The 24,102-nt window shown below is 40.6% G+C and overlaps 1 long non-coding RNA gene across 2 annotated transcripts in view; it reads right to left on the bottom strand.

Annotated features, from left to right (window-relative positions):
- LOC147361281 (uncharacterized) overlaps nt 1–23,411 on the bottom strand; it is a 264,942-nt gene extending 241,531 nt beyond the window's left edge. For both annotated transcript variants that reach the window (XR_015140009.1, XR_015140008.1), the window contains exon 1: nt 22,460–23,411. This is a non-coding gene — a long non-coding RNA (uncharacterized LOC147361281). The remainder of the gene's footprint in view (nt 1–22,459) is intronic.
- Between the last annotated feature and the right edge of the window lie 691 nt (nt 23,412–24,102).

Raw genomic sequence — 24,102 nt, 5'->3', positions numbered from 1 at the left:
GTTTATACTCAAGTATAAATATTATTATAAATTTTACTTGAGTATAAATATTACTAAAGTATATATACAAGTAATATTTATACTTGAGTAAAATTTTTACACACACGAAAAATGCCATTTGCAGCAATACGATGGGCCTAGAGATTGTCAGACTGAGTGAAGTAAGTCAGAGAGAGAGACAAATATCACATGCTGCTGCTGCTAAGTCACTTCAGTCGTGTCTGACTCTGTGCCACCCCATAGATGGCAACCCACGAGGCTCCGCCGGCCCTGGGATTCTCCAGGCAAGAACACTGGGGGTTGCCATTTCCTTCTCCAGTGCATGAAAGTGAAAAGTGAAAGTGAAGTCGCTCAGTCATGTCCGACTCTTAGCAACCCCATGGACTGCAGCCTACCAGGCTTCTCCGTCCATGGGATTTTCCAGGCAAGAGTTCTCCAAATATCATATGATAACACTTATATGTGAAATCTTAAAAAAAAGATGGAGGGGGCTACAAATGAACTTATTTGCAAAATAGGAATAGAGCTGCAGCTGTGGAAAACAAACTTTTGGTTACTAGGGAGTTAATGGGAGAGGGATAAATTGGGAGATTGGGACTGACATATACACACGACATGAAATAGATAACTAACAAAAACCTACTGTGGAGCACAGGGAACTCTACATAATACTCTGTAATATTCTATGAGAAAAGAATCTTTAACAGACTGGGTATATGTATAAGTAGAACCGAATCACTGCACTGTACACCTGAAACTAACACCACATGGTAAATCAACTCTATTCCAATAAAAATTTTAAAGTATAAATTAAGTCCAAACCCATTTGCTTTTACCTGCCATCCTGCACTATATTAAAAGGAGAGTCTAGTACAAACAAAGCTAGTGGAGGTGATGGAATTCCAGTTGACCTATTTCAAATCCTGAAAGATGATGCTGTGAAAGTGCTGCACTCAATATGCCAGCAAATTTGGAAAACTCAGCAGTGGCCACAGGACTGGAAAAGGTCACTTTTCATTCCAATCCCAAAGAAAGGCAATGCCAAAGAATGCTCAAACCACCACACAATTGCACTCATCTCACACACTAGTAAAGTAATGCTCAAAATTCTCCAAGCCAGGCTTCAGCAATATGTGAACCGTGAACTTCCTGATGTTCAAGCTGGTTTTAGAAAAGGCAGAGGAACCAGAGATCAAATTGCTAACATTCTCTGGATCATGGAAAAAGCAAGAAAGTTCCAGAAAAACATCTATTTCTGCTTTATTGACTATGCCAAAGCCTTTGACTGTGTGGATCACAATAAACTGTGGAAAATTCTTCAAGAGATGGGAATACCAGACCACCTGATCTGCCTCTTGAGAAATTTGTATGCAGGTCAGGAAGCAACAGTTAGAACTTGACATGGAACAACAGACTGGTTCCAAATAGGAAAAGGAGTACATCAAGGCTGTATATTGTCACCCTGCTTATCTGACTTATATGCAGAGTACATCATGAGAAACGCTGGACTGGAAGAAGCACAAGCTGGAATCAAGATTGCCGGGAGAAATATCAATAACCTCAGATATGCAGATGACACCACCATTATGGCAGAAAGTGAAGAGGAACTAAAAAGCCTCTTGATGAAAGTAAAAGAGGAGAATGAAAAAGTTGGCTTAAAGCTCAACATTCAGAAAACGAAGATCATGGCATCTGGTCCCATCACTTCATGGGAAATAGATGGGGAAACAGTGGAAACATTGTCAGACTTTATTTTTCTGGGCTCCAAAATCACTGCAGATGGTGACTGCAGCCATGAAATTAAAAGATGCTTACTCCTTGGAAGGAAAGTTATGACCAACCTAGATAGCGTATTCAAAAGCAGAGACATTACTTTGCCAACAAAGGTTCATCTAGTCAAGGCTATGGTTTTTCCTGTGGTCATGTATGGATGTGAGAGTTGGACTGTGAAGAAGGCTGAGTGCTGAAGAATTGATGCCTTTGAACTGTGGTGTTGGAGAAGACTCTTGAGAGTCCCTTGGACTGCAAGGAGATCCAACCTGTCCACTCTGAAGGAGATGAGCCCTGGGATTTCTTTGGAAAGAATGATGCTAAAGCTGAAACTCCAGTACTTTGGCCACCTCATGTGAAGAGTTGACTCATTGGAAAAGACTCTGATGCTGGGAGGGATTGGGGGCAGGAGGAGAAGGGGACGACGGAGGATGAGATGGATGGATGGCATCACTGACTCGACGGATGTGAGTCTGGGTGAACTCCGGGAGTTGGTGATGGACAGGGAGGCCTGGCATGCTGCAATTCATGGGGTCGCAAAGAGTCGGACACGACTGAGCGACTGAACAGAACGGAACTGAGTGTGTCATCACAATATTTTTATGTCATTTTTTAATTTAAAAATGTTTGGAGGAAAAAAAAGGATTTCCTGATTGACTTTGTTTAGTCTCAAATCTAAATATAAATCTCTCCAATAATTGAGTTAATTAAGGTCTTGCTTTACTGTTTTTTAGTTTTCTTCCTCATCTCTAAGAAGAATGAGATGCATTTAGCTATCCTTTGCTTAAAAAGAGGCATACATAATCATCTGAAATCTCAGTGAATGCAAAAAAATGGTGACTGTCCAGATTAAACATGGATCAAAACAATATATTCACTGCCAAGTCAACCCAAAGAAGAACCACAGCCAAAAGTTCTCTCCAAGTCTGGTTTATAGCTAGAAATAGGAGGGTTGTGTGTTTTTTAAACAAACTTAGGTGTACAAAGGTCAAAATAATTTTCTTTATTGCAAAAACACAGAAAATTGTTCTGTAAAACATATCCTAAAAATAATAGCATCCGGTTACTAAAGAAGGTCACTTTATCTGTCTCTCTAAGGAATTTTAGTAGCTGTTGCTGTTTGGGTGAATTTACAAGGTAAATTTATTGTGGGTAGGTTGTGAAATGGGGTCATAGCCCCACAGTTTATTCTAAAAATGTTCCTACACTGCACCGAGCCACAGAAATATGTAATTTCACCTCAGATGGTGACATTTGTTCTTGAAATCTAGAAAGTTTTTATGTGCTAGAAGTTATTTCTGAGACTATATTGAGATTTATATATAGTGCCTATTCCCTCAATAGGCTAAAGATCTTTTTACATTAGTATTGCTCTCCTCTGAGGTCAAAGATAACCCCTTGACTGGTGGTACTGTCAAGAATGGGGATATTTGGGGTAATTTATGGAGACCCAAAAGTCTTTTTTCCACAGCACATAACTGGCAAACCATGCCTTTGGGTTATAATTGGACCTGCTGGTCTGATTCCCATTGCTCACTGGGACTATTTCTTTGTCTTAAGTAGTCCATGGTTTCCCATACGAAAATAATAATAATAAAATGGACTTTGACTGGTTGCTGCAAGCCAGATTTTTCTTCCTGTGGCTGGAATTTAAATACATTTCATTATAATGCTGTATTTTGACCACCTGATGCAAAGAGCCAACCCACTGGAAAAGACCCTGATGCTGGGAAAGACTGAAGGCAAAAGAAAAAGCAGGCAGCAGGGGATGAGAGGGTTAGACAGCATCACTGACTCAATGGACATGAATCTGAGAAAGCTCCAGGAAATAATGAAGGACAGCGAAGCCTGGTATGCTGCAGTCCATGGGGTTGCAGAGTCGGAAACAACTCAGTGACTGAACAACAACAAAAATTATTTTTCTTTGCCCCCAGAATGCAGCTCTTTTTTCCTTCTTGCTTCCAGTTCATTCAATTTGTCTTGACACAGACGTAGTGACCTTTTAACATTCTTTCTCCAAACTCACAGGAGCATCACTGAAATGTTTGCTGCTGTCGACATTTTAGAGCCCAGCTGGAAATCTCAGTACTTACTTTTCATCAATAACTTGCAGAAGATTTGGAAAATCAATAGCTTATTTTCTCTGCAACTCATATGAAGCGAAAGACCACAAATAAGAAATAATTTCACTATGCCAGCAATTTGAGGATTGGTACATTAAGTACATTTTCAGGCTCACATGTGAAGTTATTGCCAAAACATGATCAGTGCTTTTTTCCTCTCACAAACATTGTAGAAGGGTCTAGAATTAAAGGATATGGATACAGTGTCTGCTCTACTAGTTGGCTGTGTGATTTTGGTAAATCCCAGGATACTATCCTAATGGCAGAAAGCAAAGAGAAGCTAAAGAGTCTCTTGATGAAGGGGAAAGAAGAGAGTGAAAAAGCTGGCTTAAAACTCAACATTCAAAAAACGAAAATCATGGCATCTGGTCCCATCAATTCAGGGAAAATAGAAGAGAAAAAAGTGGAAGCAGTGACAGATTTTATTTTCTTGGGCTCCAAAATCACTGTGGACAGTGACTTCAGCCATGAACACTTACTTCTTGAAAGGAAAGCTATGACAAACCTAGACAGCATATTAAAAAAGCAGGGACGTCACTTTGCCAGCAAAAGTCCATATAGTCAAGGCTATGGTCTTTCCAATAGTCACGTATGGATGTGAGAGTTGGACCTAAAGAAGGAGAGCACTGAAGAATTGATGCCTTTGAACTCTGGTGTTGGAGAAGACTCTTGAGAGTCCCTTGGACAGCAAAGAGATCAAGCTAGTCCATCCTAAAGGAAATCAACCCTGGATATTCTTTGGAAGGACTGATGCTGAAGTTGAAGCTCCAACACTTTGGCCACCTGATGGGAAGAACTGATTCATTAGAAAAGACCCTGATGCTGGTAAAGATTGAAAGCAGGGGGGAAAGGGGATGACAGAGGATGAGATGGTTGGCTGGCATCACTGACTCAATGGATGTGAGTTTGAATAAATGCTGAGAGATGGTGAAGGACAGGGAAGCCTGGTGTGCTTCAGTCCATGGGGTCACAAAAAGTTGGACAGCACTAAGCCACTGAACAACAACAACAACAGTATCTTTCTGAGTCTCCATTACCTCATACATAGAACAGGGCTTAGAACTCCAGGGGAAGGTCAGGCAACCCCGGCTGCCCCTTCCTTAGGGACACTGTCCTGTTCCTACCTCCACATCGTCCTCATGGGGCACAACCCTGACCACAGCAGGGCCAACTGACACCCTTCAGTCCAATCACAGGCTCGACCCCAAGCTTGAATCTTGAATGGAGATTGACAGGATGGAAAGTGAAGGAACTGAGTCATTCTAGAGACTTCCATGAATCCCAGATATTTTACTGAGGCCTTACTAAATGCCACTCTTCATGTGTCTTACACAAATTACCTCATGTAGTTCACAAAACCACGTGACTTACAGTAGCTCCCTATGAAATGGGGTGCCAATTGTCTTTATTGTCTTTAATTGGATCTTCCAGAAGCAGAACCTATGACAGAATTGGGGACCAGGCCATGGTGGCTCAGAGGGTAAAGAATCTGCCTGCAAGGTAGGAGACCTGGGTTTGATCCCTGGAGAAGGAAACAGCAACCCACTTCAGTATTCTTGTCTGGAGAATCCCATGGTCAGAGAAGCCTGGCGGGCTAAAGCCTGTAGGGTTGCAAAGACTCGGACATGACTGAGCAGCTTTCACACACACACAGTTTCTTTAGGAGCTGACCCAGGAGGCATGCGGTATCTGCAGTGAGATAGGAAGGCAGAGAAACCAATAAAGGTTGTTAATGACCCACAGGTTCCTAACAGACAGTGTGAACTGTAACCTCTCCAAGGATCCCAAATCATGAGTAAAACAATACACATGATCTGCTACAGTACATTTTTGCATAGCTTTCTTTTTTATTGCAGTATCTTCTGGAAATCAAGAGGAGATGACTTTTACTTTGGGGGTCAGCATGGCAAGAGGTGTAAACACTATAGATAAAAACGGAAGCTCAGAAACAAAAGACATGGTAAGCTTTTAAGGACTAACAGAAATTATGGGGTGAACTTTGAGATTTCACAGGATGTGCAATGGCTGAGAATATAGAATTAAGAGCTGCACTGCTTTGTTCTGTTTTTTTGCTCTCTACATTTTAAAGATCTGGCACACTCCAGATATTTAACAAGTAAAATAAGCAAAGTCATATCTGTCCAATTTTCATGATAACTATTTATTCAAATTTGGGGTTATACTAAAGTTTAACTTCTGAATTTGGATTAATCCTCAATAAAATATGCTCCATCCTCAAGGGCAACACTGGAAATAAATTTATCCTTGAGAGTACAACCATAAAGAAGGCTGAGTCCCAAAGAACTGGTGTTTTCGACTTGTGGTGTTGGAGAAGACTCTTGCGGAGAAGGCAATGGCAACCCACTCCAGTACTCTTGCCTGGAAAATCCCACGGACAGAGGAGCCTGGTAGGCTGCAGTCCATGGGGTTGCTAAGAGTCGGATATGACTGAGCGTCTTCACTTTCACTTTTCACTTTCAAGCGTTGGAGAAGGAAATGGCAACCCACTCCAGTGTTCTTGCCTGGAGAATCCCAGGGACAGGGGAGCCTGGTGGGCTGCCGTCTATGGGGTCACATAGAGTCAGACACAACTGAAGTGACTTAGCAGCAGCAGCAGCAGAAGACTCTTGAGAGTCCTATGAACTACAAGAAGATCAAACCAGTCAATCCGAAAGGAAATCAACCCTGAATATTCATTGGAAGGACTGATGCTGAAGTTCTAATACTTTGGCCACCTTATGCAAAGAGCTGACTCACTGGAAAAGACCCTCACTGAAAGCAAAATGAGAAGGGAGCGGCAGAGGGTGAGATGGTTGGATAGTATCACTAATTCAATGGATATGAATCTAAGCAAACTCCAGGAGATAGCTGAGGACAGAAGAGCCTGGCATGCTGTGGTCCATGGGGTCCATGGGGTCACATATTTGTCACAACAACAAATATTAAACAGTAGCTGTACCTCTATAGTTTGTATTTTGTTCCCTATAATGCTGCCCAGTAATACACATTTTTGCCAAGGATTTGAGGTCCTTCAAGTATGAAATCTGAAATTCAAATTCTATCTTATTTTTCTATTTCCCAGGAAGGAGAAAAACTGACCTCATTTTCCTTCCACACAGGAAAAAAAAGAAAAGGTTTTACTCAGCAAACAGGCTGAATACGTCCTGACTACATCATAACTTTTTCTAACAGCATCTTAAATCCAAGTTATTACTCTAAGTTGTTTATCTAGTACTTTGTGTTGCTTAACACTTGCTGCTGACAGATTTAGGACACAGTATAAGTTTTGCTTTGTGCTTGAATCCTTGAATAACCTGAAGATGGATAACAGTAAAGATAGAGTTGGTCCTGAGGTGGTTGGTTGTAAGAAACACAGCCCCAGTGATATGAGATAAGGCATATATTTCAAGGGTGTGATCAGGTTCTCTCACCAGCCATAGAAAGTGAGCATCATTCTCATTGTTGTCAGAGAATTCACATGCTGCTGCTGCTAAGTTGCTTGACTCTGTGTGACCCCATAGACGGCAGCCCACCAGGCTCCCCCGTCCCTGGGATTCTCCAGGCAAGAATACTGGAGTGGGTTGCCATTTCCTTCTCCAATGCATGAAAGTGAAAAGTGAAAGAGAAGTCGCTTAGTCATGCGATTCTTAGCGACCCCATGGACTGCAGCCTACCAGCCTCCTCCGTCCATGAGATTTCCCAGGCAAGAGTACTGGAGTGGGTGAGAATTCACATGTCTAGACCTAAAATTGCATATCCTTTTCAGAAATGAAGATCAAGACTTGGTCAAGGCAAGTCAACAAGCAATATTGAACTTTTGCTCTGTGTTACCAGAATTGGCATGAGGATTATGGAGCCAGATGTCACCTGGGGTGTCCCTGACTCTTTAGAGCTTGGTAAGTTTGCTCACATTCCCAGTTTATCCTTGATGGGATATCACTGTCTTCTCCCAAGACACATGAAAAGACCAGGGAGGCACCATCGTGTCTTAACATAGCCCCTTTGAGCTCCCACATCTGCCAAGGAAGACTGGTTTATCATTCTGTATAGCAGTAGACATTCAAGAAATAATCACAAAAACAAAAAGCACCACAATGCATGTCTGTGTGTGGTGGATTTCATTCAGGATTTAGAAGGATCCATTTGAGGGTATATTGTAGCCAAGGAAACAACCCATATGGGATATTTGGTATTACTGTTCATGAAATTCTTTTACATTCCACATGTCAGGTAATTGTCCACTGGCTACTCCCTTTCACACAGGCCCCTCCCCACACACTATTCCTGGTGCTTCTCTTGCTTTTCTCATTGATACTCAGACCCCTATTCAGCCAAGGAATTCAAAGACTTTCTACTTCCCTTGGGTGTATAGTGGCTCTTACACTTTGGGGTACATAGCAAACATTAAAATGATAAATCATAGGGACAACCAAAGACTGATAATCAGATGTAGGGTGAAGCCCTGGAATCAGCACTTTTGACAAATATATTAGATGGCTGATCTGCAACTGCTGCACGGAACACAATGTGACCATTTGTGTATTTTTTTTTTTTTTTACAATCATCCTTTCAGGGGTTTCTAGCCATGTCTTAACATGGCTTTTGTAAAGATCATATAGCTGGAGCAGTGGTTGTCAAAGGGCATGTTAAAGCCCCTACTGCCACAGAAGCTGATGGTCTAGGGTGGATTCAAGAATTTGTATTTCCAACAATTTCCCAGGTGATGCTAGAATCACAGGGACCGCTCAGATGTTTACCTTTCTTCTCACATCTGACAATCTCTGTCTGAAACACGTAATCAATTTTTATCCACTAAAGTTGATTATACGTACACCAATGTCTACTATTATATTTAGGTTTATTTATTTCCATTCCATTGTGTGTGCGTTTAGTGCAGGCCACTTTTTCTATGCTATTTCATCTTTCCTTTCTGACTTTGTTTAGGTTGATTTTTCCCCCCTTTGTTTCCACTAGCTTCAAAGCTATACCTTCTGCCTCACTCCTTTGGTTGGTCTCCCTAAAACCTGAAAATGAGAATTCACTTATCAAACTCAAAGTTTACCAGCATCTTTGCTACACATAAAACAAACTGAAAGTCTATGAAATGGTTCAATGGATAACATGCATTGATCAGTACACAAGGACCAATAATACTTATTGAATTCAAACTATTTACTATTGTAAAAATTTAATGAAAGCACTATGAGATCTAAATACAATCTTTTGACAACTGCAACAAAATAAGTGGTATATTAAAAAAAATAACGCTGGTGAGCAATAAAAAATAAATTTAAAAAATCTCAAGTACAAGGATATTAAATGTGATAAATCCAAAATCCCTGCCTCTCTTTTCCTTAAAAAGACTGTTTTTTCTAATTACTCCTCCTTGCCTCATAAAATTTCTATCTGGAATCATTTTCCTCTGTTTGAAATACATTGTCTAGAATTTCCTTTAGGGATACTCTATTGGTTATAAACTATGTTTTTATACTTTTGAAAAAGCTGTTTTCATTATGAAGAAAACAGCTGAGCTTTGATTTGTTTGGATGGGAAATTCTAGGTCAGGTATTATTTTCCCCCAAATTATTGAAAATATGCTTTTATTATCTCCTGGTTTCCATTACTTTTACTGTTAAGTTGGCAATTGTCTTTAGGAGGTGGAAGGGGGTAATTTTTATTATTCACTAAATAACTTTGAATATTTTCTCATTGGCATGGATTTGCTTTATGTTATTCTGTTTCAAATTTGTTGGACATCCTGACCCTGAAACTTTTAATTTTTAGTTCTAGAGAATTCTCTAGCAACGTATCTTCAAATATTTTCTCTACTCCATTGTCTTTTTATGTCATTCTAAATACATTCTTTAAATCTATATTACAGTGAAAAATAATAATTTCCTTTTTGGCTGAATTTAATGTTATTGAACCCATCCATTAATTTATAAAATTTATAAAGTCTATATTTTTAATGTCTAAAAGTTCTTTTCCACTTTGCTAGACCTTATCAGATATTCATATAAATTTTTTTCCCCTTGCTCTCATTTTTGGTCTCATAAATTATTAAAATGCATGGAACATTCATTTTATATTCTGAGTTGGATAATTCTAATATCTGAAATCTTGGCTGGTCTAATTATCTCTCTTGTTCCTGCTGGATTTTGCTTCCTTTTGTCTTGTAAATTCATATATTGTGATTCCACATCCTTGAGATGTTTTCTGTGGCCCTTCTTTGAGACCTGAGTTGAAGCCTGGCTTTTTAGCTTAGTCAGAGTGTGATCCATGGACCAGCAGTATCTGCTTCACCTTAGAGACTGTGAACTTGCAGAATCTTAAGCCCCAGACCTACTGAATGAGAATCTGCATTTTAATCATAACCCTAGGCACAGCAGAATTTGATAAAGGCTGGTCTAAGGAGGGTTTGGACTGGTGGGCTTTGTTTCCTGTCAGGTACCTGGAGGCATCACCACACTTCATATGAAATTCTCAGCTGAAAGCTTTTTTGGAGCACATAAACCAAATTAATTCAAGATTTGAACTCAGGTGTGCACTGGCTATGAATGCTCAAAGACAACTTTTTTCCCTTCCACCCAGAGCCAAGGTTCAGGAGAGAACACTTCCTTGCATAAGGAAGCAGGAGGTAGGACAGATTTACTCCGAGTGTACCCTTACAGCTAGGGACAGTCCTTTGTGGTTGAGTGGCAGGGGGGCCTCCTGAAACATTGCCAGGTGGTGGGGTGCGGGCTGAAGACTGCATCACCTAACTCCTGCACACCCAGGAAGCTATGAAAACTCGAGCTCCATATCACATTGGGTCTATGGATGCTTTTTGGAAATCACCCCCTCCCTTCCTTTGACCTCCTGGATTCCTGCCTTTATCAAGTCTTAGCTCCCAAAGGCTATTTGCTTTCTTGTCAGCTCAGTAATAAATGTGAACAGGTTCTGCTTTTAAATACACTTGGGTATTTCTTTTTGCTCTGATAATATAGTCAGTTAGAGCAGACTGACATACCCCAGGAAATAGAAATGCAAGCCTTAAGACTTTTATTTCATTGTGAAGAAGAACACACAGCTAGGACATAGATGGAAAAGTGCTTCATTTTTTGATCAAGAGGAAAATAAAAAATGATAGATTTCTATCATTTGTTACAAGTTTCTATCAGGCCATCATCTGGAATCAAATATAGCACTTTTCCTATACTATCTCATTTAAATCCAGTTATCATTATCCCCCTTTACAGATGAGGAAACAGAAGCTCAAGGTGGATACAATATTCTCAAGGTCATCCATCTACAAAGGAGTAGGATTTGAATCCCTGTTCACCTGAGGGCTTCCCTTGTGGCTCAGCTGGTAAAGAATCTGCCTACAATGTGGGAGACCTGGGTTCAATCCCTGGGTTGGGAAGATCCTCTGGAGAAGGGAAAGGCTACCCACTCCAGTATTCTGGCCTAGAAAATTCCATGGACTGTATAGTCCATGGGGTCTCAAAGAGTCAGATATGACTGAGCGACTTCCACTTTCACCTGAGTCCAAAGTACACCTTCAAATCACAGGACTCTTCTCGGGTCACTTTCCCTCCATCCCTCCCTCCCACTGAGTCCTTGAGCTGACGCCCTGCTTATGACTCAGCAGAAAATAGTTCTTTAGTGTCCCTACCTCCTGCTCAAGAATGTGTAGGGGCTCCCTTGATATTTCAGAGTGGTTCCAAACCCAATTCACCTAATAACACTAACTCCATGTCTAACTCTTCTTTGAAACCCCACCCAGTTCCTCCATTCCATAAGGATTTCTATTTTTTCCTGACTGCATTGTGGACCCAAGGCCTATTCATTTTTGTGTATTAGCTTGATTTCAAGACTAAATTGAAAGCTACTCTAAGGCAAACACAATGGGTTGTTATTTTTTTGGCTTTCACCGTTCCCATGGAAGTATGTGTGACACTTAGTAGGCATTAAATACTTACGCATTGATTGACTGCAGGGCAAACCATTATTTTTATTCTGTTCAACTTTTTATTTTGCAAAGCGTGATAAGCAAAGAATCAAAGTGATTAAAACCTTAAGATTCCAATTAATGTAAATAAAAAGAGAAAAGATGGCCAGATTATGAACTACTTTTTGTCTCTAGATGTTTATTCCAAGCATTGCTTTGGTCGATGCAGTTTAGGCAACAGGGAATTCTTAGAGATGATTAATTCCAGGTGGATCAAACCTTAATATCCTTTTGAGGATGATTCACTTCAATTTGCTGCATCATTACTTTTAGGAGGCAGTAAATGATAGCAAACACTATACACACTTCCCCATCCTCTGCAATTTCCCTCCCAAGTTGAAAACCATTTACAAATAATTTGAGATAAAGTTCAGTCAGTTAGCTAGTTACAGCATTCTCTTAGGGTAGCATTAGCATTAATTAATGTTTGTGGACTGCTTTGAAAATCACAAGTGCTATGGAAGTGCTGACTATTAATTTAGTAAAAGCACAAGCCATGAAAGCTGAAATTTAAAGGCAGTTGTGCACTGCTGAAATGTTTTAATATTTAAATGAGCCAGCCTGAAGAAAGTCTCTGACATCCCATGTTTATAAATGAGGAAGAAAAGAAGTCCCAAGTGGAGAGATTGTAAATGATTTAAAAGAGAAGACGGAGGTAGGAGTGGATAGGGATGACTGTTAACTATTAGAGGAAGGCAGAGGATGATGGGCGGGTACATGTCCATCAATTTGGAGATTAGTCCTTGTGCTGGAGATTGGCAATGACATGGGAGGTGAGAAGGAAGAGACAGAAGAGGAGGAGAAAGAAGGAAAACTAAGAGGAAGAAAAAAGAGGAAAACAGAAAGGAAGAAAAAGAAGGAAAGGGAGATCTCTTGACTGAGATTAAAAATAATGACAAAAAGTGATGAAACTGATGTTTCTCCCTTGCATATCTGCTCAAGGGGCAGTTATAGTATAATAATGACTAGAAACCACCTTCTGATTCCTTCTTGACAGTCATCTCCAAACACCCGCTCCATCATTACTGGCAGACGTGCGAACCTGAGTCAGCAGATTCTGTCTCCCCACCTCCCCCAACCCCAGGCCATCTGCGTCCTTTCCCTTTTATCACATGGCTTCCCGAGATAAGGTGAGCATCCTTGTCCCTCTCACTGTCCTCCACTTCCACCAAGACAACTTCTTCTTCAAGACTGTCCTTGATATTCAGCTTTTCCAGTAAAGTCACATTAGGCCCCTGTGCCCATATATCTGCTGTTCTCATGACTGAAACCTGTATGCTCTTCCCAATGACAATTTCCAGGAGAGCAGAATTCCATAACTGTGAAGGCTATTGAGCCACTGAACATGGAACTTTCTGGGTAACTGCTGTGGTACTATTAGAAGTTAAGCCCATGAGTTAAATGACCAAGAGCACGACCTGTGATGGGAGAGGAAGAGTCTCTATAGAAAAGATAAGAAACGATCTTTCTTCCCTTCCTCCTCCATTCTTTCCTCCTTTCTGTTATCTTTTTAAAGCACAACATATATTTACACTGCAGAATGTCTGGAAAATAGAGAAAGGCAAAAATGCAGTAACTGTACTCCATCTGCTCAGATAGAGCCAAACCTTATATTTAATCATAGTCCCTGTTTTAAGTTTATTCATGTTCACATAAGATATTGCATCAAATAATGTTACATATAATTTTGTAAGTATTTATATATTATGTAAATATAAGTAATATGATAAATACATGTAGCATAATATATTTAAGCATTTTATAACACATAAAATACAATATACTTTGTGTTATATATTTGTTATATTTTTATTATAAAATATTTTCCACTAATTTCTTTATAACAGATGTTTAATATTCTGTCATATGGATACACCACAATCATTCTTTAAATTTAGAATTGTATTTTTATTGGTCTCACAATATTTGTCTTTATAAAGAATGTTTTTAATAGATATGTTTGGGCATACTTTTTTTCAGAATTTTTATTAAGTGAGACAAGGCCTATTTTCAAAAAGAAATTCAAATTTCATGTTTTCCAATTTTCCTACCATGATTTCTCCTATAAGTTGTCATATATGCAATTTTAAAAAGGTTTCTCCTAGTCCGGTAGTCAGATAATCTCTGGGAGTATTGTAATCATCACATTTTAACAGAATTTTTATTCTGATCAGAGATTTAAGGAACAAAACAAAATGAATTACATTGTTTCTATGATTCTTTTTTTTCAAATCCACATGTTGTGCAGTGTAATCTTTTTTAAATTAATTAATTTATTTTAACTGGAGGCTAATTACTTTACAATATTGTAGTGATTTTTGCCATACATTGACATGAATCAGTATGATTCTTGTTAAATGCCCAGAAGTGTTCAGTGCTGAGCACGCCAAGATGGCGCTAGAGAAGCCATGTGAGTGGAGCAGGGCACCTGCCTGTGGAGCCTCCGAGCCGTTCATTTGACCTGTGCAAAGATGGGTACAGTTCTCCCCGTCCCTGTATTCACAGCACCAGCAGTGTGATGTCAAAGCATTTTGTGTCAGTTCCCTACCCCTTGGGCCTGGGCTGGCTGTGTGATTTTGCCAATAGAATGCACTAAGTGACCACATGCTGGTTCCAATCCGGAACACAGGGATATCACATACCAGGCCTATTCCCTTGGAACCCTACTCCTGAACCCTACTCCTGACATATGAAAAAGCCCAAGCTAGCCTGCTAGAGGATGAGAGACTGCACAGGGCCTAAACAAAGAGGTCTACAGAGGTGACTGTGAACAGCTAGCCCCCAGCCAAGCCACCAGTTGACCACAAACATGCCAACTAAGGCCAGAGGAACTGCCCAAATAAGCCAAGAATCCTGTGCTAAATAAATATGCTTTGGTACAGAGTATAACACAGGAGATGCTGTTTGATACTGCCTGTAAATCAAACCCAGCAATGTACTTAGTATCATAACAGAGGAAGAAGGAAAGAGTTGTAAGGAGTTAGCTTCCTTCTTCCTCAACTACTTTTGATCTTAACACTACAGTCTAAAGTAATGAGTGCTGTGTCCTTAAAGACGCACCTTTCTACAAAGGAGTTAAAACATTCTGATAAAGGAGAAAGATCAGTGTGTGTGTGTGTGTGTTTCTTAAACAATATTAATTCCCTATATGTACCTTCCCTAGGCTGAGTTGCAAGGCTACCCAAGTTGGATTGAGCAACAAGTCCTCTTCGCTTCTGGATCTGGTGATGGGTGGTCACTGATGCTGCCAGGAAAGTAACTGTATAGGCATTCTGACCCTGAGAGGTAATATTCTGTGAACTGCCTGATGTGCCCAAGTTAACAGTGTTATCCAAAGAGCTATTTTCTGCTCTAGGCATTAGCTTTAGATTTGCAGCTCTGGTTTAGCGAAGCCAGCCTCCTTGTGTCCTCTGAGCCTCCTCTCTTTGGTAAGTCTATAAATAAAAGTCAGTTTCTCCCGCCCACATTTCTCTGTGTTGCCATCAAAATCTAGCAGCCAATTGAACCTTTCTCCTAGACTCTTGCTTTTTGCTATAACAGTGCATCTCAGACTTTAATGTACCTAGGAATCACCTAGGGATCTTGCTAATCTGCAGATTCTGACTCAGTAGGACTGGGATGGGGACCAAGAATTTGCATTTCTAACAAGGCCCCAGGTGATGATGCTGCTCACAGCAAAACGTTTTGAATATTAAGTGGCTACAGGACAAATGAACTCAATGCTAGTAACCAATGGCTGGTTGATGGATAACCAGAGTTAGGGAGTGCCTGATCTCAGAATCTTCCTATTCTCATTGTCAGGTGAGCAAACGTCTGCCCTCCAGGAGCCAAAGAGTCAGACTCACCCTGATAGTTCTGTGTGATGTTGTTTAGCCAATAAGTTGTGTCTGACTCTTTGCAACCCCATTGACTGCAGCACACCAGGCTCCTCTGTCCTTGGCTATCTCTCAGAGTTTGCTCAAATTCATGTTCATTGAATCAGTGATGATATTTAACCATCTCATTCTCTGCTGTTCTCCTTTTGCTTTCAATCTTTTCCAGCACCAGGCCCTTCTCTAATAAGTCAGCTGTTTGGATCAGGAGACCAAACTATTGGAGCTTCAGCAACAGTCCTTCCAATGAATATTCAGGGTTGATTTCCTTTAGGATTGAGTGGTTGGGTCTCCTTTGAAGGCCAAAGGACTCCCAAGAGTCTTCTCCAGCACCATAATTTAAAAGCATCAATTCTTCAGCATTCAGTCTTCTTTATGGTCCAACTTTCCTATCCATACATGACTATGCACATGATTACTGGAAAAACTATAGCTTTGACTATATGGACCTTTGTCAGTAATGTTTTTAATACATTGTCTAGCTTAGTCATAGCTTCTCTTCCAAGGAGCAAGGGTCTTTTAATCTCATGGCTGAAGTCACCATCCACAGTGATTTTCGAGCCCAAGAAGATAAAATCTGTCACTGCTTCCACTTTTTCCCCATCTATTTGTCATGAAGTGATAGGACTGGATACCATGATGTTAGTTTCTTTTATTTTTAGTTTGAGTTTTAAGCCAGCTTTTTTAATCTCCTCTCTCACCTTCATCAAGAGGCTCTTTAGTTCCCCTTCACTTTCTGCCATCAGAGTGGTATTATCTGCATATCAAGTTGGTATTTCTACTGGCAATCTTGATTCCAGCTTGTGATTTATCCAGCCCAGCATTTTGCATGATGTACTCTGCATATAAGTGAAATAAACAGGATGACAATATACAGCCTTGCTATATTCCTTATCCAATTTTGAACCCTTCCATTGTTCCACGTCTGGTTCTAATTGTTGCTTCTTGACCTGCATATAGATTTCTCAGGAGGCAGGTAAGGTGGTCTGGTATTCCCATCTCTTGAAGAATTTTCCACAGTTTGTTGTGATCCACACAGTCAAAGGCTTTGGCATAGTCAATGAAGCAGAAGTAGATGTTTTTTCTGGAACTCCCTTTCTTTCTCCATGATCCAATAGATGTATGTAATTGGATTTCTGGTTCTTCTGCCTTTTCTAATCCCAGCTTGTACATATGGAAATTCTCAGTTCATGTACTGCTGAAGCCTAGCTTGGAGGATTTTGAGCATTACCTTGCCAGCATGTGAAATGAGACCAATTGTGCAGTAATTTGAACATTCTTTGGCGTTGTCCTTCTTTGGGACTAGAATGAAAACTGACCTTTTCCAGTCCTGTGGCCACTGCTGAGTTTTCCAAATTTGCTGACATACTGAGTGCGGCACTTTAACAGCATCATCTTTTAGGATTTTAAATGGCTCAGCTGAAATTCTGCCACCTGCACTAGTTTTGTTCATAGTAATGCTTCTTAAGGTCCATTTGACTTCACAGTCCAGGATGTCCTGCTCTAGGTGAGTGACCACACCACTGTGATCATTAAGACCTTTCTTATATAGTTCTGTGTATTCTTGCCACCTCTTATTAATTGCTTCTGCTTCTGTTAGGTCCTTATTGTTTCTGTCTTTTATTGTGCTCATCCTTACATGAAATGTTCTCTTGATACCTCCAATTTTCTTGAAGAGATCTGTTTTCCTCTGTTTGCACTGGTCATTTAAGAAGGCCTTCTTTAATCTCCTTTTCTCTGCTTTCAGTTTGGTTTATCTTTCCCTTTCTCCCTTGCCTTTCACTTCTCTTCTTTCCTCAGCTATTCTTAAAGCCTCCTCAGACCATCACTTTGCCTTCTTGCATTTCTTTTTCTTTGGGACGGTTTTGGTCACTGTCTCCTGTACAATATTATGGTCTTCATCCATAGTTCTTCAGGCATTCTCTCTACCAGATCTAATCCCTTGAACATATCCTTCACCCTCCACTGTATAATCATAAGGGATTCAATTTAGGTAACACCTGAATGGCCTCGCGGCTTTCCCTACTTTCTTCAATTTAAGCCTGAATTTTGCAAAATGACTCAGATGTGAGCCACAATCTGCTCCAGGTCTTGCTTTTGCTGACTGTATACAGCTTGTCCATCTTTGGCTGAAAAGAACATAATCTGATTTCAGTATTGACCATTTGGTAACGTCCAAGTATAGAGTCAAGGCTATGGTTTTTCCTGTGGTCATGTATGGATGTGAGAGTTGGACTGTAAAGAAGGCTGAGCGCCAAAGAATTGATGCTTTTGAACTGTGGTGTTGGAGAAGACTCCTGAGAGTCCCCTGGACTGCAAGGAGATCCAACCAGTCCATTCTGAAGGAGATCAGCCCTGGGATTTCTTTGGAAAGAATGATGCTAAAGCTGAAACTCCAGTACTTTGGCCACCTCATGCAAAGAGTTGACTCATTGGAAAAGACTCTGATGCTGGGAGGGATTGGGGGCAAGAGGAGAAGAGGATGACAGAGGATGAGATGGCTGGATGGCATCACTGACTCAATGGACATGAGTCTGAGTGAACTCCGGGAGTTGGTGATGGACAGGGAGGCCTGGCGTGCTGCAATTCATGGGGTCGCAAAGAGTCAGACACGACTGAGCGACTGATCTGATCTGAAGTATAGAGTCATCTTTTAGGTTGTCGGGAAAAGGTGCTTGCTATTGGGACTGGAATGAAAACTGACCTTTTCCAGTCCTATGGCCACTGCTGAGTTTTCCAAATTTGCTGACATATTGAGTGCAACACTTTGACAGCATCATCTTTTAGGATTTTAAATGGCTCAGCTGAAATTCTGCCACCTGCACTAGCTTTGCTCATAGTAATGCTTCTTAAGGCCCATTTGACTTTACACTCCAGGATGTCCTGCTCCAGATGAGTGACCACACCTTTGTGGTCATCTGGGTCATCGTGGTTATGACCAGCACGTTCTCTTGAAAAAACTCTGTCAGCCTTTTCCCTGCTTCATTTTGTACTTTAATGCCAAACCTGCCTGTCATTCCAGTATCTCTTGACTTCCTACTTTTGCATTCCAAACCCCTATGATGAGAAGGTGTATTCTCAGGTAAACATTTTATTTTTTTTAAGTACTCATTTGCCACAGTCACTCCTTACAGGGTGTGAAGTTCGTTCCCCATGAGCTCCACAGCTTCCACTTGTCTCTTCTTTATGTCATCTCTCATGTCCTATTTCTGACCATCTCTTATTCCTTTGTTCTTACTCTGCATAGTCCCACAAAACTAAAATACCATTGGAAAAGTTTCCCGCTCTCCCAGCTCCTGATTAATTCTGTGAATTCCAGGAGCCCCTACACCTAGAGCCCTGTGTTTGTTGGTGCCCTGTAGGACATGGTTAACACACGACACCTCTTCTCAAAGCTGTTACCCCATTTCAAAGTGTTAGTCGCTCAACCGTGTCCAATTCTTTGCAACCCCATGGTCTATAGCCCACCTGGCTCCTCTGTCCATGGAATTCTCCATGAAAGAATCCTGGAGTGGGTAGCTATTTCCTTCTCCAGGAGTTCTTCCCAGCTCAAGGACTGAACCCAGGTCTCTTGCATTGCAGGCAGATTCTTTACATGTGAGCCACCAGGGAAGCCCCCAAAGAAATGGGAGCATACTATGTTGGCTGGAAATTGGTCCCGGTCTCCCCTGTGGGAGGCAAGAATTCTACCACTGAACCAGCCATTTCAAAGTGCAGGCATTAACTCTCCACCTGACTGTGAATTCAATCAATGCAGGTGGGACCTATGGATCAGTAGTATCACCTGGAAGCCTGTTAGAAATGCAAAACCTCCAGCTCCATTCTAAAATTCTGAATTGGAATTAGCATTTTATCAAGATTCCCAGGTGACTTTTATCAAAATCTGGCCCATACTAGTGTGGCAATTAAAACATCTAGTTATTCCTGCAGTCCGCATTTCACAGCAATTCTTACACAGTGATAGAGAAAAGACTGGACCCCAGCCCTCCAATCATATTCCAATATGATTTTGTATATCTGAGAGTAGATAATGGGTAGATACTTTTAGGTTTGTGACAATAAGATATACAAAAAACATTTTACTCAGTATCCAGCACACTGGTGGTATGGAATAAATCATTTTTGTTTAATGAAAGACAGATATGAAAAAATTGAAAGATGCTGATTTGATATTAATTCATTAAGAATAAAATGTGGCAATAAAGTTGGACACTGATAAGTAGTACTTTATAAGCATGGAGCATTAGATGCATAATTCTCATTTACTTATTAGCTTGGAATGAAATGTTTTACTGCTGAAGAAGTATTTATGCACGTATATTTTGAAAGTGAATACTACTGAATCTTGAATAGCTCTAGAAATGTGAAATCAGAGAAATATTTGCTTTACCATTGTCCAAAAATTTAGATGGCTAGTTTGTGCTCAAAAATACAGCATAGCATTCCAATGCAGAATATAGGTGTTTAAAGAGCCAAATAACTGCTGACAATGGCAAGATTTTGAGTTGAAGTTACTTCGTAAACATTCAAATTCAGTGGAAAGTCATATTAAATAAAGTCACTTGGAGTCTGATGCTTCCTTGTAACCCCATTATATGGGCACAGAAAGGTCAGTCTCCTTTCAAACTGGGATGGCATCTGAGCAGTATTAACTGCCCACAGAACCAGGGTCTGTGCATCTTGCAATCAACAATAAACTGAAAAGTTCAGCACAACTGCCCACCTTACTGCATAAAATATCAACACAAAGATTTACCCAATCTTTGTATATCCTCAAATCAATACAAAGATTTATAAACAAATATTTTTGTATCTTGAAATCAACACTATAGGGAAAAGTTCCTCAGTGATCATCCACTTTAATGTCTCTCTCTCAAATATCATTTTGAATGTCGAGGAAAGGAATAACGTTGCTTTTAAAGGACACACCTAGAGCTCATTAAATCACTTCAGTGACAATCCCTTAGACGTCCTTCTCCATACTAACAGGATACAACAGCTAAATCTGTTTTTTGTTTCTTCTTTTTTATAAGCAAATCCATTGCAACGCCTTTTAAAAAGTATCCAAGTTGCTCCTTTTAGAATCATTTTAGACTCAAACCTTAAATAATAGTCTAAAAACACATGTCATATTATCTTTTAGGGTGGACCACACGAAACTGCCAATATTTGACCATCTTGACCCATAATAATGGCAATTTCATACAGTTCAACATACTAGAATACTCACCCAGCTTTAAAGGAACATTTTCTATTGACTGCGATATCAGTTAGGAAAATATATTTCTTAAATGACCAAAAACCTAAGTTGTTTTCTGGCAATTCCTGGGGTCACATAAATTGGAAGTTCCTAATTTGCGTATATAAATCACTGTGAGTAGACCAGTACTGTTCTGATTAATACTTGGTAATTGTATCAACAGCCATGAGGTTGGACATCAGAGGAGAAAAGAAACTAGGAAGGTTTTTCTAAAAGTTTCCTTTGGAAAACTTTATGAGTAAAATGGATTAAAAAATGTTCCCTTCAGGTAAATGGTTTAACCAAAAAGTCTTATACATGGATCAATAATAATAGAAAAGCTTGAACAACCACCCATGCCCGCAACTATAGTTTTAATGGTTGAATAATGAACAAAGTTATGAGACTTTTGCTCAATAAATGGCTAGAGTGTGCCACAGAATAAAAGACAGTCTGTCTGTGCATCCATTCTTTTATGTTTGCTGCCCAGCCCTGTGAAAAGTGTTGTTTTTAATGATTACACAGAGGAATGTGAAAATCTCAACTGCCTTCAAAGCAATTAAGGAGATTTAGTCATGTTCAGTGGAGCATCAGACGTTTCTGTGTTTCATTGCTTCTCAATTTCCTGAAAACTTGTAAATTGCTGATTCTCACAGAATGATGGGATACAGAATGAACTTTGATGTGAGCTAAGCAAAAGTCTACACATGCTACCGTTCTGAATAATAAAAAATGCTTTTGAAAAGAGGCTTGTAATAGCCCACATTTTCAGATGATAAATTAAATCCTTAGCCTTCAGAGCACGTGTCTGTTATCCAATGTCTCACAAATTAGGATGCACGACCAGAAATCCAGTGACCCACTTGCCAGATCCACCGGGAGCTTGTGAAGTTTGTCAGTCTGATTAAGGAGTGGGTCTTTGCCCACTCTGCAGTGGGAGGGAGTTTTTTCATACAGCAGAGACCACTGTTACCACCCAGCAGAAGCCTTTCCACTAAGTGTCCTGGATAGAGGTTCAATTTCCCAGGAACACACAACTAGGCAAGGCCCAACCAGCTAGAGGAAACTGGCGCCAAGCTGGTTTCTTATCAAAACACAGCATTACAGGTTTTGGAGGAAGAAATGGAATTATCAAAGGTCCATCTGCCCCAACTCCAACCTATTCAAACTCGGAACACAAAGGCAAGCAATGTACCTGTTAGCCCTTGTTATTCTTTTTTTAGGGAGCAGTAAATCTTATCACTGAATCATTAAGTATTCTTGGAAGACTATCTAAAGATGTCAGAAGGGTAAGTGACTCTGATTGGAAAAAGGGCTTTAAAAATTTATGGACATTTCAAATCTCCATAATGAAGAGGAGAGGTACATTATAAAACAATTATTAAGCAACAGCCAACTGGAGAAAGAGCAAACTGATGTGAAGTTGGCTCAAAACTTGCAAGAAGGAAATACTTCGGCACATTACCTGGTTCAGCTGTTTTCTAAGCGGGATTCATACAGCAGCTCTTTTTTCTTTTTCAAACAAGGTGCAGCTGGGTGTGTTCCTGGGTGTGGGTCCTGATGAATGCGCAGGGAGAGGATGCGCTGGCAGGCGCTGTGCATCAGCAGAAGCATGGAGCGTGGCAGAGCCAGGTCCGGGCACTGCAGCCCTGACCACCCTTCCCAGGAGAAGCCCCACTCCACATTTCTGTGGGGGCTGAAGGAGAGGCCTGGGATGGGAACCACCTGGGTAACCGAGGCGATGGAGGCCCTCCTCCCAGGCTCTTCATTTGGAGCCTAGTTCACACCACGCATCCGGTAAACCCTGATGCTCAGGGACTCTTGAGCCCTCTGTGGCTCCCTCGCCCTTCAGTGTCACAGGGCAACGGAGCCTTGCCCAGTAGCCGGGCAGGGTCAGATGAAGGTCTCTGCTTGAAAGGCCGGAGAGGAGGGACCTCCGCAGGCCAGATCGCAGGAATGGACTGCGCATGCTCCAGAGGGGATGCTTGGCCCGGTGATGCGGGGCAGGGGTTCGGGGGAGGCAGCCATCCAGGCGTCCGGCGTGTGAAACTCTGGAGCGTTTATCCCACCTACGTCTCAGGGCTAAGCAGAGAGATAAATACAGACTTCGAAAAGAAAGACAGACTTTTATAGCAGCTGCATATAAAAAACGAAATCATTTCATACATGCTGAACATAAAGGAGGTAGCCTACAAAGGTCTGGTGTTAAGATATTTGGATTGGAGCTTTATGTCTTTTAAAACGTGTTTAGTGGGACTTCCCTGGCGGCTCCGTGGTTAGGACTCCACCTTCTAATGCCGGCGGTGTGCGTTCCATCCCTGGTTGGGGAATTCTGATCCCACACCTGGAGGGCGCCAACCAAAAAAGTAATTAATTAATTAAAATTTTATTTAGTAACTCATTTATATTGTATTTTACAAAAACATAGTGGTCCACAATGGATTAGCAATTTAAAAAATAAACTGCAAACGAAAACAAGAACAAAAAACAGCATGTCCTTATGGACGGTCTAGCCAATCTCTAGATTCCATATAATTGGGGGATTTTTTTAATTTGATTTTTGAGCATCACACTTTGTTGTGTTGCTGTTTTCTTGGTTTGAGCTCTCACATCTTTCAAATATACCAATAATTTTCTTCTACTGAATTCTTTTGCGTTACACTAAAACATAGAAATTGAAAGTCAAATGAAGGGGGAAAGGAGATCTGTACGTTGTTCTCTCATTTTCATTTACTATGTATGTTACTTACCAGACAAGTTCTTTATAAAGCCAGCCATTGCTGGATGCATTCATCTTAAAAAAGAAAATACCAGGAATACCAGGGAAAAATCATTTTATAACCTCCTTTCCAGTTCATCTGGATGTTTGGTGTCCTCGCTAATAGGAAACCCAGGCTGTAAGTCACATAAGTCTGGGGCTGCACTGTTGTGCCCCTGATTGATGTGGGAAATAACTATCACCTTCTTTCTGGTCCATTCTCCAGTCTGAGAACAATTTTGCCTCTAGGCTCTCTGCCCATCTTCCTGCCTACCCCACTGACCTCTTTATACAAGGGAAAAGATAAGGACCCAGAGAAAAGTGGAGTTGATTGTTACCTAAACTAAATA

The sequence above is a fragment of the Bos grunniens genome, chromosome 13 (assembly GCF_055505025.1).
Source record: "Bos grunniens cultivar Pamir isolate PY7600 chromosome 13, Bosgru_T2T1.0, whole genome shotgun sequence".
NCBI classification, from domain to species: Eukaryota; Metazoa; Chordata; class Mammalia; order Artiodactyla; family Bovidae; genus Bos; species Bos grunniens.
This window is presented reverse-complemented; position numbering and strand designations above follow the sequence as displayed.